Here is a 20,255-nt window from a genome sequence, read left to right as displayed (position 1 = left end):
GCTGTGGGCAGGACCTAGTCTGGGAGGGGCACAGGTGCCGTGGGCAGGACCTAGTCTGGGAGGGGAACAGGTGCCGTGGGCAGGACCTGGTCCGGGGGGGGCACAGGTGCCATGGGCAGGACTGGTCCAGGGGTGCACGGGTGCCGTGGGCAGGACTGTGAGGCTACAGAGCCGCCCGAGGGAGGAGCCTGAGCTCTGGGCCACCTGAGGCTGGGTGGTCAGCTGTCCATCCACCCAGACAGGCAGGTCTGAGAAGGAGGACCCTGGAAAGCCCAAGAGGTTGCCCGGTTCCTGGCTCTGGAGCTCCAGGGAAAAGTGACCAGAAACAGAACTTGGAGAGTCGTCAGCTTACAGAGGGTGCGCCGTCAGGAGTACGAGAAGGTCACCAGCCGGGGATGAAGCAGAGAAGCACCCTCAGCAAGGAAGCCCTGAGGCGGGAGAGGTGGCCAGGGGGGAGGTCCCCGTAAGGCAACAAGTGAGGACAGACCTGTTCCACTGGGTTTATCAGCAGGTGGCTTGTCAGGTGGGAGAGGGAGAGGGGGTGCTGGAAGGGGCACACCTGCCAGGTCAGCTGGAGAAAGGGCATTGAAGGAACACTGGTGGAGGAGGGGGCTGCTGGAGGAGGCGGCTGTTGGGGGGAGGGGGTTCCTTGTTGCCGAGCAAGCTGATGGGAAGAGCTTGAGGAGGGAGGGGTTGAGGCAAAGGGGTGTAGCCCATCTGGGCAGGAACAGGCCAGGGCCTCAGCTGGGAGGGAGCCCAGCCCTCAGCTCTCCCCGTTCTGAGCGAGGACTGCAGGAGGGATCTCCCTACCAGACTCCCCAGAGCTGCAAAGGGTACCCTTCTCTGAACTGGCCCCTGCTCTCCAGGCCATACCCGGTCCGGGACGATTCTCATCCTAAGCTCCACCTACCCCCACCCCACACCCTGTCCTGGGCTCCAGGCCTCTCAACAGCCCCCACTCCACAGGGGCCCCTCCCACCAAATTCGGATGACTTCCCCTCCAGGGGGACAGAGAGACTTCACGCTGTAATACTGGCATCCACCTGTGCTCACCCCACATTGCCAGCCCTGCAGGGCTGTGCCTCTGTCCCCCTCCACACCGTCCCCAAGCAGAACCCCTGCTGGGACCACCCTGGTCTCCTACCCCTCACCCATTCACTTGACCCTGCCATCAGACTCCTGTTGTCCACAGGTTAAATTCCCAAATCCTTACTGAGACCCTGTGATCCAGGTCTCACCAGCCCCTACCCGAGGACACTGAGGAGGACAGTCCCCTTTGCCCTGACCCCTCTCACAAGCTTGACTCCAAGTGGGGCTCACACAGAAAGACATCCCCTAAACTGCCCCAGCTCCCCGGGTATCCACCTGTGTCTGTCCATCTACTATATACACGTGTTCCAGGCACCCCACCCTCAGGTGGACAGAAGCATCCTGCAGGCCCAGCCGCTCTGTCCACATGTGCCCTGGTGCAGGGACCAAGCACCAGGAGAAAGGCAGCTGTAGGACTGGAGGCCATGAGAGAGGCCCCTGGCATCCACTGGGAGCATCCAGCTGGCTCCTTCCTCATCAGGGCCAGAACTGCCTGATCTGATGCTCCATTTGTTTGTTTCCTCAGACTCTGGAAGACGGATATTCCTACCCCTCTCTCTGCTCACTGTGAAGTTGGGGGCTATTGCAGCAGACAAGGAGGAGGCCCCTACTCCTGTCTGAGCAGCAGTGTGGAGCCAGACCTGCCCCATTCCCCAGAGCCACAAGAAACAGGATGACCCATTAGCAGATGAGGAGACAGAACTCTGTGGGCTGGAACGCCTCACCACCAGCGGTCCTGTTGACGGCCATTCCCCCCGCCACAGGCCATCTCCAGGGCCTCCTCTGTCTCCTCCCCCAGCCCCAGTGAGGACACAGTTTTCAGTTAAAGATAGTGGATTGAGCATCACGTCCTCCCGCCTTAAATCCCACCAGAGTGATGAGAAAGGAACCCATAGACTAAGGACAATGACAGAGAGGACAGCAGCAACAAAACTCCAGAAACCGGATACACGGAGTGGGCTTGGCAGAGCAGAGAGGACTCAAGTGCAAAGCCCAGGAGCAGCGAGTTTACCACCCAGTACCTCTGACATGGTCTTTATTCGTGGCCGACATGATGGAAAAAGAGGAAACTCATGGAATCTACGATAAAGCTTATTATTCAAAAATCAATTGTATTTCTATATACCAGTGACAAACAATAGGAAATTAAAATATCTTTCAGATACCATTTCCACTAGTATCAAAAAAACATAAAATAGCTAAGTGTAGATCTTACAAAAATGTGCAAGAACTGTACTCTCAAAACTACAAAATATTGCTTAGAACATTAAAGAAGACCTAAAGAAATGGAGATGTAAACCATGTTAACTGGTTGAAACACTCAAAAATGTTAGGGTGACAATTCTCCCCAAATTGATCTATAGATTCAATGCGCTCTCAATCAGAAGCTAAGCAGGTTTCTCTTAGAGATTACCAAACTGATTCTAAAGTTTATATGGGAAGCAAAGGACCTAGAATTTTCAAAACAAGTTGAAAAAGAGCCACAGATTTGGAAAACTAATACTATCTGATTTCAAGTTTTATTATAAAGCTACAGTGGTAAGACACTGTAGTATTGCCATCAAGAGAGACAAATAGATCAGCAGATCAGAATAGAGAGACTAAGAAATGGAGCCACACATACAAAGACAACTTATTTTTTTAACTTGTTTTACTTCTTATTTTTTTAAATTTGCATCCAAATTAGTTAGCATAGAGTGCAACAATGATTTCGGGAGTAGATTCCTTAGTGTCCCTTACCCATTTAGCCCATCCCCCCTCCCACAACCCCTCCCATAACCCTCAGTTAGTTCTCCATATTTATGAGTCTCTTCTGTTTTGTCCCCCCACCCCGCCATGTTTATAGCCACACTATCAACAATAGCCAAAGTATGGAAAGAATCCAAATGTCCATTGATGGATAAATGGATAAAGAAGATGTGGTTTATATATACAATGGAGTATTACTTGGCAATCAAAAAGAATGAAATCTTGCCATTTGCAACTACGTGGATGGAACTAGAGGGTCTTATGCTAAGCAAAATTAGTCAGAGAAAGACAAAAATCATACGACTTCACTTATATGAGAACTTTAAGAGACAAAACAGATGAACATAAGGGAAGGGAAACAAAAATAATATAAAAACAGGGAGAAAGACAACTTATTTTTGACAAAGATGCAAAGGCAATTCAGTGGAAAAATAATAGTCTTTTCAACAAATAATACTGGAAAATTCAGGTATCTCTTATTCCCCAAAGCAGGCTTTGATCCATACCTCACACCATATATACTAATAAACTCATAGACCTAAATATAACCTAAACCTCCTAGAAGAAAACATTTGAGGAAATCTTTTTTACCTTGGGTTGGGCAAAAATTTCTTAGACATAAAAGCAAACCAAAGTCCATAAAAGAAAAAAATCATTAACTGGACTTCAACAAAATTTAAATCTTAATGGGAATGGGGGGTGCCTGGGTGGTTCAGTCAGTTGAGCATCTAACTTTGACTCAGGTCATGAACTCATATTTCATGGGTTCAAGCCCTGTGTCAGGCTCTGTGCTGACAGCTCAGAGCCTGGAGCCTGCTTCAGATTCTGTGTCTCCTTCTCTCTGCCCCTCCCCCAACTGGTGGTCTTTCTCTCTCTCAAAAATAAATAAAGATTTTTTAAAATTTGTTTATGGTCTTCAAAAACACAGCTAAAATAATGAAAATACAAGCCATAGTCTGAGAGAAGATATTTTCAGATCGCTAGTCTTGGTTGGAATGTAATGACATAACCACTTTGGAAAACGAAGTGGAGCTTCCTGAAACATTAAACACACACCCACCCTATGGCCCCCATCACACTCTTAGGTATTTACCCACAAAAAATGAAAGCATATGTCTTTCAAAGACCTGTAATTGTATGTTCATAACAGCTTTCTTTGTGATAGCCCCAAGCCAGAAACACCTCAAAGCTCCATGAGAAGGTATAGAAACAAATCACGGTGCATCCACATGCTGGATTTATCAGCAATAAACAGGAATGAACTATTGACACAGGCAACATAGATGGTCTCAAAGTAATGATGTCAAATGGGAAAAGTGTGATATATAAAAATCTAGAAAACACAAACTGATCAACGGTGACAGAATGCAGATCGGTGGTTGCCTGCGAAGCAGGACGGGTGGGCAGGAAGACTGAGACCTGCCAGCCAACTGTATGTACTCTCTGACCCTTTCCAGAAGAGGCTTGTCCTGGGGCACCTGGGCGGCTCAGTCGGCTGAGCAGCTGACTTTTGATTTTGGCTCAGGTCATGATCTCATAGTGCCATAGGTTCGAACCCCGTGTCAGGCTCTGTGCTGACAGCTCAGAGCCTGATTGGATTATCTCTCTCTCTCTCTCTCTCTCTCTCTCTCTGCCCCTCCTCTGCTCACGCTCTCTTGGTCTCTCTCAAAATAAATAAATAAACTTGGAAAAAAAAAAAAGGTTTGTCCCTGGTATAGAGCAATACTTGAAGAGACCATAATTGAGAATATTCCAAAACTGATGGGCAATAGAAATCTATACATTCAATAAAGGTCAATGAATGCTGAGCAGAATGAATATAAATGATGCCCAGACACATTACACCAAAATTACAGGACATCAAGGACAGAGAGAAACTCTTAGAAGCAGCCAGGGGAGTAGATGGTCCCAGGGAACTGGAAGCTGACTTTCCAGCAGCTTCTGTGGACATCAGTGAGACAGTGCCTTCAATGCTAGAAAAACCTGCCAGCCTAGGATCCTGGACTCAGGATAGTGGGTCACTATCTAAGGTGGACATTTGCCACTACTGCAGACACTCAGAACCAGCTGGCCCAGAAGTGGCCTGAGAAGTTCCTGAGGGTGGCTCTAGGGGACCAGCCTCTGGAGGGGCTTCTCCTCTGCACCCCAGGTCACCTACCTGTGGCCAAAAGCACCTGTGCAGTCTGGAGAAGTGCTATTTAAGTAGTCTCAGATGACTCTCATGCCCATACCTAAAAGCCTCTTCAGTAATTGCTTCTTTTAACATTATCTTCAGCCTCACATTCCACCATCCTTCCCTTAACCATCTATATTAGTTTTCCAGTGCTAGATAACAAATTATCACAGATTAGCAGCTCACAACTATTACTTCATAGTTTCCACAGGCCCTCAGCTCAGGGTCTCGCCAGACTGCAGTCAGATGTCAGCTGGGGCTCCACTGGGGTGGGACCCACTTCCAAGCTCCCTCAGGTTCTTGGCAGAATTCATCTCCTCGCACCTGCAGGACTGAGGTCCCCATTCTTTTTCTGGCTGCTGCCAGCACTGAGGCCACGTGGCTCCTTCAAGGCCAGCAGGGCCAGACCCAGAGGGAGTCCCACGTAACCCGTCATCATGAGAGTGATGTCCCGCCCCCTTTGCATGTCTGCTGGTTGCTGTCCACTCTCAAGTGCTTTACGTTGTCCTCAAAATATTAATAAAAGCTAATTGGAGATGACCTGGGTTCACTCATTAGACTAGAGGCCTTTTGCCCAGAAAACTGTTGGCCACATTTGTACCCAGGTATTTCCACTGCTTAACCTTTTTAAAGTCTTTTTTTCAAAAAGCCTTCATTCAAATTACAGACAAGGGGAATATAAGGCAAATTTTAACAAAGTAGAACTTATTTATTGATAACAATGAAGTTGTATTACTAGGAAGAAATTTCACACCAGGATAAATGTGAGGTGCAGTGTTTTTCTTTAAAATGTTGACTTTTTGGGGCACCTGGGCAGCTCAGTCGGTTAAGGGCCCGACTTCGGCTCAGGTCATGATCTCACAGTTTGTAAGTTCAAGCCCCGTGTCAAGCTCTGTGCTGACAGCTCAGAGCCTGGAGCCTGCTTCGGATTCTGTGTCTCCCTCTCTCTCTGCCCTTCCCCTGCTTGTGCTCTGTCTCTCTCTGTGTCTCTCTCTCTCTCTCAAAAATAAATAAACATTTAAAAAATAAATAAATAAATAAAATGTGGACTTTTTTTAGTTTATTTATTTATTTTGAGAGAGAACGAGAAAATGAGCACAAGCATAGTAGAGAAGGAGAGACAGAATCCCAAGCAGGTTCCGTACCATCAGTGCAGGCCCGATGCAGGGCTCAAACTCACAAACTGCGAGATCATGACCTGAGCTGAGATCGAGTCGATTGCTTAACCAACTGAGCCACCCAAGCCCCCCTAAAATGTTGACTTTTAAGGAACACCTGGGTGGCTCAATCGGTTGAGAGTCTGACTCTTGATTTCGGCTCAGGTCATGGTCTCATGGTTCATGAGTTTGAGCCCCATGTTGGGCTCTGCGCTAACGACACGGATCCTGCTTCAGATCTCTTTCTCTCTTCCCTTCCCCCCTCAACTCTCTCTCAAAAATAAATAAACATTTTTAAAAGTTGACTTTTAAAAATTCTCATTGTAATTCTGGCAAATAAGTCCAGATTTGTTTATTTATTTGTTTATTTATTTGTTTGTTTATTTTTGAGAGAGAGAAAGAGACAGTGTGAGCTGGGGAGGGGCAGAGAGACAGAGGGAGACACAGAATCTGAAGCAGACTCCAGGCTCCCGGCTGTCAGCACAGAGCCCATCATGGGGCTCAAACCCGTGAATTGCAGGATCATGACCTGAGCCTAAGTCTACACTTAACCAACGGAGCCACCCAGGCGCCCAGTCCAGATTTTACTTTTACCATGGAGTAATTCCTGAGAAATGTTTAGCTTGTATGCCTCAAACTGACAGACACTGTGATTTATAGTGTCTAATACAATGTACCAAGTATAGCCCTAGGCCCCATTGAACAACTGATGATTGGGTGGACAATAAAGAACTTGCTTGGGGGGGGGTGCCTGGTGGGGTTCAGTCGGTTAAGCATCTGCCTCTTGGTTTCAGCTCAGGTCATGATCTCTTGGTTCATGAGTTCGAGCCCCACATCAGGCTCCGTGCTGACAGCTCGAAGCCTGCTTGGGTTTCTCTCTCTCTCTCTCTCTGTCTCTCTCTCTCTCCCTCTCTGCCCTTCCCCTGCTTGTACTGTCTCTGTCTCTCTGTCTCTCCCTCTCTCTGTCTCTCTCTCTCCCTCCCTGCCCCTCCCCCACTTGCACTATCTCTGTCTCTCCGTCTCTCTCTCTCTCTCTCTCTCTCTCTCTCTCAAAATGAATAAATAAACTTTAAAAAAAAACTTGCTTTGAAAGAAAGAAAAAGGTCCCACTCACCCTCAAGAATTATACAGCAGGGGACATGGGGCCACCCTGGGCTCTGCCTCCACAACCTTCTCCTTTCTCAAACTTTCAAGTGTATGCCCCAGTGTTGTCAACGTGAGCAGTGTCATGCAGCAAATCTCTAGAACTTACTTGTGTAACTGAGACTCTGTGCCCATTGAACCACAAGTTCCTGTCCCCCTGGCCAGCTCCTGGCAACCACCACTCCACCCTGTTTCTATGAATTGGACTCTTCTAGGTGCTTCATGGAAGTGGAACGGTGCAGTATTTGGCCTTCTGTGTCTGGCTTATTTTTTTTAATATAATTTATTGTCAAACTGGTTTCCATACAACACCCAGTGGCTCATCACAACAGGTGCCCTCCTCAATGCCCATCACCCCTTTCCCCTCTCCCTCACCCCCCATCAACCCTCAGTTTGTTCTCATTGCTTAAGAGTCTCTTATGATTTGCCTCCCTCCCTCCTCTTTTTCCCCCCTTACCCTTCCCCCACGGTCTTCTGTTAAGTTTCTCAAATTCCACATATGAGTGAAAACATATGATATCTGTCTTTCTCTGACTTATTTCACTTAGCATAATACCCTCCAGGTCCCTCCACGTTGCTACAAATGGCCAGATTTCATTCTTTCTCACCACAGGTAGTATTCCATTGTATATATAAACCACATCTTCTTTATCCATTCGTCAGTTGGTGGACGTTGAGGCTCTTTCCATGATTTGGCTATTGTTGAAAGTGCTGCTATAAACATTGGGGTACAAGGCACCCCTGTGCATCAGCACTCCTGTATCCATTGGGTAAATTCCTAGCAGTGCTCTTGCTGGGTCGTAGGGTCGTTCTGTTTAGCATGTCCTCCAGGTTCACCCATGAGGTCGTGTATGGCAGGATGTCCTTTTCTAAGGGTGAATACTATTCCACTGTATGTATGTGTGTATACGTATGTGTGTATATATGTGAATTGTGTATATGTGTGTTTATGTGTGTGTACATGTGTATATGTACATGTGTGCATGTGTGTGCATCTGTGCATATGAGTATATGTGTGTGTCTATTTATGTCTGTGTGTATGTGTGCATATATGTGTGTGTATGTCTTTATGTGTATATATGTTTGTATGCATGTGTGTATGTGTGTGTGCATGTGTGTGCGCGTGTGTACATGTACATGTGTGTATGTGTGTATAAATGTGTGTATGTGTGTTTATTTGCATGTATATGTGTATATGTGTGTTTATATTTGCATGTATGTGTGCATATGCATATGAATATTTTATGTGTGTATGTCTATGTGTATATGTATATTTGTATATATGTGTATACACAGATGTATTTGTATATGTGTCTATATATTTGCATGTATGTGTGTGTGTGTGTGTGTCCACACATCTGTTGATGGACACTTAGGTTGTTTCTGTGTCTTTACTATTGCAATGAATGTGGAAATGCAGACAATCTTTTCACTCTTAGTTCTTTCCTTTGCTGTTCAGAAGATTGTTGTTTGACATCACCCCACTCATCTACTTCTGTTTTTTGTTGCTTATGCTTTTGGTGTCACGTCCAAGAAATCACTGTCAAGACTGATGGCATGAAGGTTCTCCCCTGTGTTTTCTTCTAGGGGTTTTACAGTTTCAAGGCCTGTATTTGAATCTCTAATCCATTTTGAGCTTATTTATGTGTAAGACCAGGGTCCAATTTCATCCTCTTACATGAGGGTCTCATTTTCCAAAAACATTTGGAAGGCTATCCTTACCCACGTGTGTTCCTGGAACCTTGCTGGAGATCAGTTCCATTGCCCGAGCTTGTTTCCGGGTTCCCTGGTTTGTTCTGTTGGCCTATATGTCTGGATTTGGCCAGGACCACACTGTTTTAATCCCTGTAGCTTTTGAAATCAGAACGTGTGATGCCTCCAGCTTTGTTCTTCTTTCTCATGATTGCTTTAGCTATTCGGTGTCTTTTGTGATTTTGTGTAAATTTTAGGATTACCCTGATACTTATGCCAGACAAAGACACTATAAGAAAAGAAAATCACAGGCCAATATCCCTGATGAACATACGTAGAAAAATCCTCAACAAAATACTATCAAACCAAACTCAGTGGCACATTAAATAGCTCACACACCATGATAGAGGGATTTACCCTTGGGATTCAAGGATGAATCAAAGCACAAACATCCGTTAATGTGATGCAGCATGGTAACAAAAGGAAGAGTGACAATCCTTGTAACAACCACCTGCCATCATCCAGCTCCAAAGTTCTGGGTCACAAATGGCTTCAGGACTGGAGGAGAGCAAGTGCATCCCCCAAGCCCATGAGAGAGCCCAACCAGCCCACAGCTACCCACACACACCTCACTGAACACAGCCAAGCCAGGAAAACTGCAGCTGTAGACTCATGAGGGGTAATAGAGGGCTTTTGTTCGATGCGATCGCAATGCAACTTTAAGCCACTGAGGTTTTTATTCAGGTGTTATTTGCATATGATGAAATTCACTCATGTAAAGTGTGGAGTCTGATGCGTCATGGTAACTGCATGAAATAGTGTGGCCATCAATACTATCAAAATGCAGACCAGTCTCCTCTATCTAAGCAGCTCCCAGTCACTCAGACTTGCCCCTCCTAGAATAGCACGTAAGTGAGGCATGCAGTACATTGTCCTGTGTAATTCTTTTCGTCTCTACCTAGTGTTGCTGTGTGGGATACCACAATGTGACCATCCCACACTGCTTATCCAGGTGATGGACCTTGGGTCACATTCAGTTTGGGGCTACCATGAACAGTGCTGCTATAAACACACTCATAAACATCCGTGTGTACATCCAGTGCCAGTCCTCGTGGGTAAACACCTACGAGTGAAATTGCTGGGTCACATGGTAAGTGGATAAAGATATTGCCGTGCTGTTTTCCGAAGTAAGCTGGTAAGACCTGAGGTGCCTTATTACCCAGTCACTGTACGACCAGATGACCTACACCTAATATGAACAGTATAGCAATATGAACATCAAAGCAACAGGGGACAAGCAGGGTTTCCCCGCTGCCTGTCATGACCCCAGCTGACGGGCACACCTGTGACCTGGGGTCAGAGCCACATCAACGACCCACCGGCCCAAAGCCAGGGCTCACCAGCTGCTCAGTGAGCAGAGACACACAGCACACAGCCACGTACAGACATTCTATTCACTTCAGCAGGAATGAAACTGTGATGATCGTGATCACAACAACTAATGTAATAATCATAGAGTAAACGGTGCTTTATACCAAAAGGAATATTTTCTTGTTTCTAATTCTTTTAAGTTTACTTATTTATTTTGAGAGTGACAGAGACAGCACAAGTGGGGAAGTGGCAGCAAAAGAGGGAGAGAGAGAATCCCAGGAAGGCCCTGCACTGCCAGCACAGAGCCTGACAGGGGGCTCAATCCCACAAAGCCATGAGATCATGACTTGACCCAAAACCAAAAGTTGGACACTTAACCGACTGAGCCACCCAGGCGCCCCAGGAATATTTTCTTAAAGAATTGTGTCCAGAAAAAAATGCTCAACATCACTCATCAAAGGGGAATACAAATCAAAACCACAATGAGATACCACCTCACACCTATCAGAATGGCTAATGTTAACAACTCAGGCAACAACAGATGTTGGCGAGGATGCGGAGAGAGAGGATCTCTTTTGTATTGTTGGTGGGAATGCAAGCTGGTGCAGCCACTCTGGAAAATGGTATGGAGGCTCCTCAAAAAACTAAAAATAGAACTACCCTATGACCCAGCAATTGCACTACTAGGCATTTACCCACAGGATACAGATGTGCTGTTTCAAAGGGACACACGCACCCCCGTGTTTATAGCAGCACTATTGACAATAGCCAAAGTACAGAAAGAACCCAAATGTCCATCGAGGATGAATGGATAAAGAAAATGTGGTATATATATATACACACACACACACACACACACACACACACACAATGGAGTATTACTCAGCAGTCAAAAAGAATGAAATCTTGCCATTTGCAACTACGTGGATGGACCTGGAGGGTATTATGCTAAGTGAAATTAGTCAGTCAGAGAAAAGACAAAAATCATACGACTTCATTCCTATGAGGACTTTAAGAGACAAAACAGATGAACATAAGGGAAGGGAAACAAAAATAATATAAAAACAGGGAGGGGTACAAAACATAAAAGACTCTTAAGTACAGAGAACAAAGTGAGGGTTGCTGGAGGGGTTGTGGAGGGGGGTGGGCTAAATGGGTAAGGGGCATTGAGGAAAACACTTCTTGGGATGAGCACTGGGTGTTATACGTAGGGAATGAATCACTGGAATCACTCCTGAAATCATTATAGCACTCTATGCTAACTCAGATGTAAATTAAAGTATAAATAAGTAAATAAAAATAAAGAATTGCAGTCAGAGCAACTCAGTCATCTTCAGAGTAGAAATCATCGTGGACAGTATCCCCGGGGGCTGTCAGGGTGGCCCCTCCGCTCACAGCTGCCAGGCTGAGTCACTGCATTCAAGTCGGAGACAGTAGGTGGACAGAGACTCAGGTCATGGGTCTGCGCTGTGCTCACCATGTAACCATGAGTCTCTTCAACAAAGTGAGACTCTAGCCCCACTTCGTCCTGCCAACAGGACAGGTGAGGGGGAACCCAGGTCCTCGCAGTGCAGACATGGTGGTCACTCTCATTGTGCAGATGGGCATGACGACAGAGCCGCTGACAGCTGACAGATGGAGCACAGGGTCACAGAGCCACTGAGACGGGGAGCAGGGCCCACCCCGGCTCCTGGCCGAGGCTGTGCTGCCTCGAGTGACGAGTAATGCCTGATGTGTGGCCCAGAGAAGCTCACAGCAACTCTGTGGCCCCATCCAACATTTCTTCATATTTAAGAGGAGCTTGTTAGCCAACCACATGCATTTCAAACAGAAAGGTTTTGGGAGATGTGCTGGGACAAAGAGGTTGACCTGGCCCACCATCTCCAAGGAAACACAGCATGGTGCAATGCAGCCCTGCTGGTCAGTGGGGATAAACGGGTTCCCACAGAAGCCCTGTCCTGCTCTCAAATCCAAGACCAAGAGAGATCTGACTCATATCCCAGTGGCAAATGAGCATGAAGAAATGCCCAACTTCATAGTCATCAGGAAATGTAAGTTGAAACCACAATGTGACACATCCTCCCGGATGGCTAAAATGCAGACAGTACTAAGTGCTGACGAGGACAGAGAGTGCTCCTACACCCCCTAAGGGACTGGACGGTGCAGCAATCATTCAGAAAGACTGCTCATCTGCTAAAGCTGAACAGACACAGACCTATGACCCAGCGATTCCATTCTTGTATATGTGCCCAAAGGGAGCACCTGGGTGGTTCAGTCAGTTAAGCATCCAACATCAGCTCAGGTCATGATCTCAAAGTTTGCAAGTTCAAGACCCATGTCAGGCTCTCTGCTGTCAGCGCAGAGCCCACTTCAGATCCTCTGTCCACACCCCCCACCTCTCTGCATCTCTGCCTCTCTCTCTCAGAAATAAACATTAAAAAAAAAAGAAAAGGAATGCGTGCATATTCTCCCTGAAAGAGCAACAACCTAAATGTCCATCAACAGTTGAGTGGTGAATCGTGATCTGTTCGTGCAATGGGAATGAATTTCAGCTGCACACGATTCCTGAGAGAGCCTCACAGCCATGATGTTGAGGGAAAATGCCACATCCACAAGAGCACATCGTGTGGTTTCGCTTACATAAAGACAAAAACAGGCAAAACTAATCTGTGGTGGTAGGTGGTTAAGATCATGGTTACATTTGGGGGCCATGGGGTCCATCTGGCTCTCAGCAGGGTGCTGGTTTCATACGTGTGTGCTGTTCCTAAGAATTCATCAAGGGTCTCTGGGTAGCTCAGTCAGTTAAGTGTCTGGTTCTTGACTTCAGCTCAGATCATGATCTCACAGTTGTGGGTTCAAGCCCTGGAGCCTGCTTGGGAATTCCTCTCTCTCCCTCTCTCTCTGCCCCTCCCCTGTTCACATGTGCTGTCTCTTTCAGATATTTCAAACATTTCAAATAATTCATCAAATGATACACCTAAGGTTTGGGCACTTTTCTTTATGCATTTTATGATTCAATAAAAAGTTTGCACACTGGATGTAGTGCACAACACGGTGACTACATTGGGTCACACTGTGTTGTATTTTTTAAAGCTGCTGAGAGAGTGGATGTTAAAAGTTCTCATCACAAGAAAAAAAGTTGTTACTATGTGTGGTGATGGATGTTAACTAAACTTGTGATCATTTCTCAGTATACACAAATACCAAATCATTGTGTTGTATGCCTAAAACTAATATAATGTTATCTGTCAATCAGACCTCGATATAAATAAATAAATAAATAGTAAATAAGTGCAAAGTACTGTCAAAGTTTTGTTTGCCACATACTTACATAGCTTACTAGAAATCAAAAGGGGTGAACAAGCAGCCCTTTGCCTGGCGTGACTGTGTTCTGGGTGCAGGTGGGGAAGTGTTGGAGACCTGCCATGGTGTGCAGCCTGCTGGTGTTTAAGGTCGCAGCCATACTGCATGATGCTCTGGGGCAGCCCGCAGACCCTGTCCCAACTGAGTGTGGCAGCCAGAGTCCTTGCAGGAAAATTCCACACAAATTGGGGAATCCAACGTCTGCTGAGGCTGGGAAGCAGTCAACACGCCTCATCTCCCACAGCGCCCCCTCTCCTGGCTCTGCCTCCTGCTGCAGCCACCCCACTCTCCGGAGGCTGTGTCCAACAACATAATTGTTTAAAACTAATTGCCTTCTCTGAGCCGAACTCCTCTGAGTGAATTTGGTGTCGTTAGTAACTGGGATAGACTTCATCATGCTCATGATGATGCCCTAGAGTCCCGGGTCCCACATCTCCCTGTGCCTAACAAGCCAGAACCACCCAACTTGTCATCAACTGGGGCCTGACAAGGCATGTCCCCCCATTGGCTGCTCAGGCTCCGGCAGCCCACCCACCTTCTTTTTAATGATGCCCCTGGGAAGACAGCACTTTGGTCTCCCAGCTGTTAAAACTTCTCCCATCAAAGTTGGCTGGAACTATAAACTTTGATTGGGTACCAAGAGGTTTATTAAGAATTCCCCAATTGCCTGAAGAACACAAACTTTTTCTCAGAAACAGGGCTCAAGCTAAAACACACCCCCTTGGGTGAAGCAGGTCAGGCAGGGGGCAGAGGCCGGGCAGACAGCCCCAGCTCAGCATGAGCTGTGCTGTGTTGGAGAACAGCCCAGGAGGCACAGAAGTGTCACAGACTCAGTGTGCCCAGGGCCCTTGCTGCCTACGAGGAGCTGGCATCTCCTGGACAGCATCCTCCTGGGGAGGAAGCTGCAGCCAAGCTTCAAGCTCAGTTCCAGCCAAGCTGTTCATTCCAAGTTCCTCTTGAGGGTGAGCACAGGAACTCTATGTCTACAGATCCAGGGTAGACAGGCCCCACATTGCCCCCTGGTCTTCAAAGAATTACTGAAATGGCCCCAAAGCCTCAAAATTCTCACCTTCAACCTAGGGCTGGAGTGATCCAGGATGCCCCACAAAGCACCTCTTCTGATGGCCACTCTCACCTGATGTGAGGTCACTCCAGAATTTACCTTCTCTTCTTCCACAATACCAGGCATTTTCCATCAAATGTGATGCTATCCCCATAGGTTCACCTCACTTCCTCCTTCAGCTGTTGCCACTTCCTGGCTCCTTGATGGAGTATCAGTGTGTACTCTCTGCTCACCCTCTCCCAAGCCTCTGTCCCCACCACCTCACCCAAACTACTCTGTCACAGGCATGTGGCCTCTCCCACAGTGAAGCCAAAGGTCCAGATGAGGGTGAGAAGGCACTATCAGTAGCACCTGGCTCTCTGCCTCCCTCGTGCCTGCTCTTCCCGGTTCCCTGGGCTTGTGCCATCACGCTCCTGATCTCTTAGCATCAGAAGGGCTCAGGCTCATCATCCAACTTCTCTTTTCTCTCCTCAGCCCCTCCTCTGGGGTCTCACCCAGTCTTGTGACTTCCGCTGCAACATTCTCAAATAAGTACCACTGTCCAGGCTCTCCCTGGAGGTCCAGACCTGTGTCCAGCTACTCACTGACCATCTCCACTCAGACATCTCCTCATCTCACAGACTTGATGTGTCCAAAGTAGAGCCCTTGAAATTCCCTCCAAAATTGCTCTATCCACAGCTTTTTCCACCTCTACTGATGGACTCTATCCTTCTAGTTGCTCAGACCAAAACCCTGAGTCACTCTTGGCCCTTCTTTTTCCCTCACATCCCATCAGCAGTTGTATTGGATCTACTCTGAGAATATATCTAGACCCCAGTGGCTTCTTCCTCCACCGTTGCCATCACCACCACCTCTCACTTGGATTATTGCAATGGCCTCCCAACGGCACTCCCTGTTTCCACACTACAGTGTCTCTTCTACATATCCAAAATCTCATCACTCCTCTACTCAAACCCCTAAGAGCTCCCAACTCATTCAGAGCACAATTAAGGTCCTCATCAGGACCTGCAAGGTTCTGCATAACCTGGATCACCTCCATTCTGATATCACCTTCTCTTACTATACTCTTCTATCACCTCACTCTAGACACATAGGCTCCACAGCTGCTCCTCAAACACCCTGGAAAGGGGAAAGGGAAGGAATCAAAAAGTTGGAAGAAAAGGAGGGCTTGGGTGGGTCAACAGATGTATGAATAGATGGGTGAATGGATGGTGGGCAGATGGCTGGCTGGATTAGTGGGTGGATGGATGGATGGATGGATGGTAGGTATGTAGAAAAATGGTGGGTAGATAGATGGTGGGTAGACGGATGGATCTTAGGTGGGTGATTGGACTGGTGAGTGAGAAGATGACAGTGCTAATGGCAGGGACACAGATAATAGCCACTGGCCTCTGTTCTCAAGGAGCTTACAGTGTAGGGGGAATCAACACTGACAGATAAACACTACAACATCCTTTTGCCAGGAAAAGGTGGCTTAGGATGGAGTCAGGAGTCACCTGAACAGCTTTAGGAGAGAGTGCACCTTAATCACAGGCTCAGAAATGGCCACCATGACCAGATGGTTGAAATAAAAACCAAATCCAGACATAGCCAAGTCCACAAGGCAAAGAGTCCAGCTCAAGATCTGGGTCACCCAAGTTGCATTTGGGTGGGGCTTTCCTCAAAAACCAGTGGAGTTCTACAGCCACAGGCCAACCTTTAGGGTAGCCCAGAGGCAGATGGCATGCCATGAGCATGAGTAACCCTGATGTGTTAAGGGGCAGCTGACCCTGAGGCTTTTGGTTGCCTCGGGTGCCCAAGGAATGGACATGGGGCTCCTGGGAGCACAGGATGAGGGAGGCAACCCAAGAGCTGAGGCCTAAAGAATATGGAGCCAGCACAAGAGGAAAGGGTGCTCCTGAGAGTGGGGACAGCACATCAAGAACACAGAGAGATAAGGAAACACAGGTCACAGAGAGGAACCAGGACTCAGAACAACCACACCACAATGTTTGTACATATTAGTGTGACCAAGGTGATGAGAGAGGATGGGTTTCCAGAACTTTTAACTAAATTTGTTTGTTTTCTAGAAGAGGAAGGAGTAGTGAGTTAGGTGATGAAGTCTGAGGGTGAAGGTCTGGGTACAGCTTTGCAGACTGGCTGGCTGTGGTGACCTCTGCCTGGTCTTACCTTGTGTGGAAAACAAGATGATAAAACCTTACCTGGTCTACTTTTCAAGGAAGCCATGGGCATGAAATGAGATGATGTGATCTATAAAATGTAATGACCAGATCACATGTAAGGGATTTTTGTTGTTCACATTCACTGGGTCGATAGCACAGCACAGGAGACAGACCCACTCACACTGTGGGGTGTAAACTGACACAGCCTTTTGATGCAAGGCAGTAATTTGGCAAGGAATCAAGCTTGGGTGCAAAGAGGCTCATTCGGGCACGTTATTTGCAGTGTCGTCTATAAAGGAAAAACATGGAGATCCTCTAAATGCCAATTAGTAGGAAGTTGGTGAAATAAATTATGGTATATCATTTACTTGAATGATAACTGCTAATTAAAAATAAGACTTAGAACTGTTATTTGTTGATATGAAAATATATAGTCATATATATATTAAATGGAAATTTCGGTTGCAAACTTTGGTGTCCTGTGATCATATTTTTATAAAAGTGAGGATATACTTAGAAAAGCATTTTAAACAACCTATACTAAGCCATGGATATGGTCATTTCTTAACCACCCTTACAATGAGCATATATGCTTTACTAATAAGGAGAAAAAGGAAGGTTATTTGTCCCCTTAAAAATGTTCATGTTATCTATTAAAGAAATTGAATCAATAATTAATAATCTTCAAGAAGAAAAAGCCCCAGACCCAGATGGTTTCACTGATAAGTTCTACCAAACACTTAAGAAGGAAATGATTCCAGTTCTCTACAAGCTCTTCCAGAAACTAAAAGCAGAGGGAAAACTTCATAACTCTTTCTATAAAGGCAGCATTACCCTAGTAACAAAACCAAAGACATTACAGGAAAGAAAAACTATGGAATACAGGTCGTGAACATAGGTATACAAATCCTCAAAAAATATTAGTAAATCAAATCCAACAATTTCTCTCTTAAAAAAAACTATACACCACAATCAAGTGGGATTTATGCCAGGTATGCAAGATGGAACCTCTAAAAACCAATTAACGTAATCCATCACATCCAAAGGCTAAAGACAAAAAGTCGTATGATCATATAAATGGATGCAGAAAATGCATTTGAAAAAATCCAATATCCATTCATGATGAAAACTCAGCAAACTAGGAATGGAAGGGCATTTCCTCAATTTTCCTACAAAAAAAACCTACAGCTAATGCCATGCTTAATGATGAGAAACTAGATATTTCCCCTTCTGAAACTGGAAAAAAGGCAAGTATGCCCCATCTCACTACTTAAGTTCAGCATCATACTGAAAGACTAAGCTAATGTGATAAGATAAGAAAAGGAAATAAAAGTATAGAGATTGGGAGGGAAGAAAGAAAATTTTTCTAGGATGACGTGATTGTCTTTGTAGAAAATCCCATCCAAAAAATGACAAAAAACTCTTGTAATTAAACAGTAATTACAACAAAGTTGCAAAATACAAATTCAATGTACAAGTCAGTTTCTTTTATATATTACTTATATATCAGCAATTAACAAATAGAATTTGAAATGTAAGACACAATAGCATTTCCATTGGCAAAAATGAAATACTTAGTTATAAATCATATAACATATACATATAACAAAATACATATAAGATCTATATGAGGAAAATTATAAAGCTCCAATGAGAGAAATCAAAGAAAGTCTAAATAAATGGAAAGATATTCCATGCTGATGCATAGGAAGACTCAATATTGTCAAGATGCCAATTCATCCCAATTTTAGTTATAAATTCAATGTAATCCAATCAAAATCCCAGCAAGTTAATTTGTAGGTGTCAAAAACTGATTCTGAAGTGTAGCCATCACAATACTGAAGAAAGACCAAGTCAGATGACTGACACTATCCGACCTCAAGCCTTATGTGAAGCTGCAGTAATCAGCACAGTATTGGTGAGAGAACAGACTCATCAATCACTGGAAAAGAACAGACTCCTGTAAGTACAGGCAACTAATCATTGACAAAGGAGCAAAGACAATACAATGGCGAAAGGACAGTCTCTTCAACAAATGGCGCTGGAACAAGTGGACATCCACATGCAAAAAAAAAAAAAAAAATGTAGACAGTGACCTTACACCTTGCACCAAAAAACTTAATTCAAAATAGATCCTAGAACTAAATGTAAAATGCAAAACTATAGAACTTCCAGAAGGTAACATAAGAGAAAATTGAGGTGATCCGGGGTTTGGTGATGACTTATTAAGGTATAACACCAAAAACACAATCCATGAAAGGATAAGTTGGACATCATTAAGATTAAAACTTCTGCTCTGTGAAAGACATCCATTGGATAAAAGACTTGTATCCAAAATGCACAAAAAACACGTAAAATTCAACAATAAGAAGACAGACAACCCAATTTAAAAATGAGCAAGAGATATGAGCAGACACCCCACCAAAGAAGATACACAGATGGAAAATAAGTATATGCAAAGATGCTTATTAAGGATTGCAAATTAACAACCATGAGATACCACTATACACCGGTAGAAAGACTAACATCCAAAACACTGAGAACACTAATGCTGGCAAAGATGTAGAGCAGCAGAAACTCTAGTTCATTGTTGGAAGGAATACAAAACAGTACAGCCGCTTTGGAAAACAGTTGGCCAGTTTCTTACAAAACTTAAAACGTGGCCTTACCATACTATCCAGCAATCACACTCCTAGGTATGTACCCAAGTAATTTGAAAACACATCTAGCAAAAACCTACATCTAGATGTTTATAGCAGCTTCATTCATAATTGCCGAAATCTGGAAGCAGTCAACATGTTCTTGAATAGATGAGAATAAGTAAACTGTGGTCCATCCAGACAATGGAATATTATTCCGTAATAAAAAAGAAATAGGCTATCGAGTCACAAAAGGAGATGGAGGAAACATATGCATAATATGTTAGGGAAAGAGGTCAATCTGGAAAGGCCCCATCCTGCACAATTCCACTCATATGACATAAAACTATAGCAAAAATAAAAAGATCGGAGCTTGCCAGGGGTTCAAGAAGGAGGGAGGAAGGACGAACACGTGGCACACAGGATTTTAGGCAGTAAAACTGCTCCGTGCGATTCTGTAATGGCGGACACGTTACAGGTGCGTTTGCCAAAACCCATAGAACGTATAACACTCAGAGTGAGCCCTGATGTAAATTATGGACTTTAGTTAATAATAATGTGTTAATATTGGTTCATCAATTGTAATGAACGTACTCAACACTAATGCAAGATGCTAATAAGGAAAAACTGAGGGAGGGGTATATGGGAGCTCTA

The sequence above is a fragment of the Herpailurus yagouaroundi genome, unplaced genomic scaffold (assembly GCF_014898765.1).
Source record: "Herpailurus yagouaroundi ecotype Mexico unplaced genomic scaffold, PumYag 163, whole genome shotgun sequence".
In the NCBI taxonomy this organism is placed as follows: domain Eukaryota; kingdom Metazoa; phylum Chordata; class Mammalia; order Carnivora; family Felidae; genus Herpailurus; species Herpailurus yagouaroundi.
The sequence above is the reverse complement of the archived record's forward strand: the minus strand, read 5'-3'. Positions refer to the sequence as shown.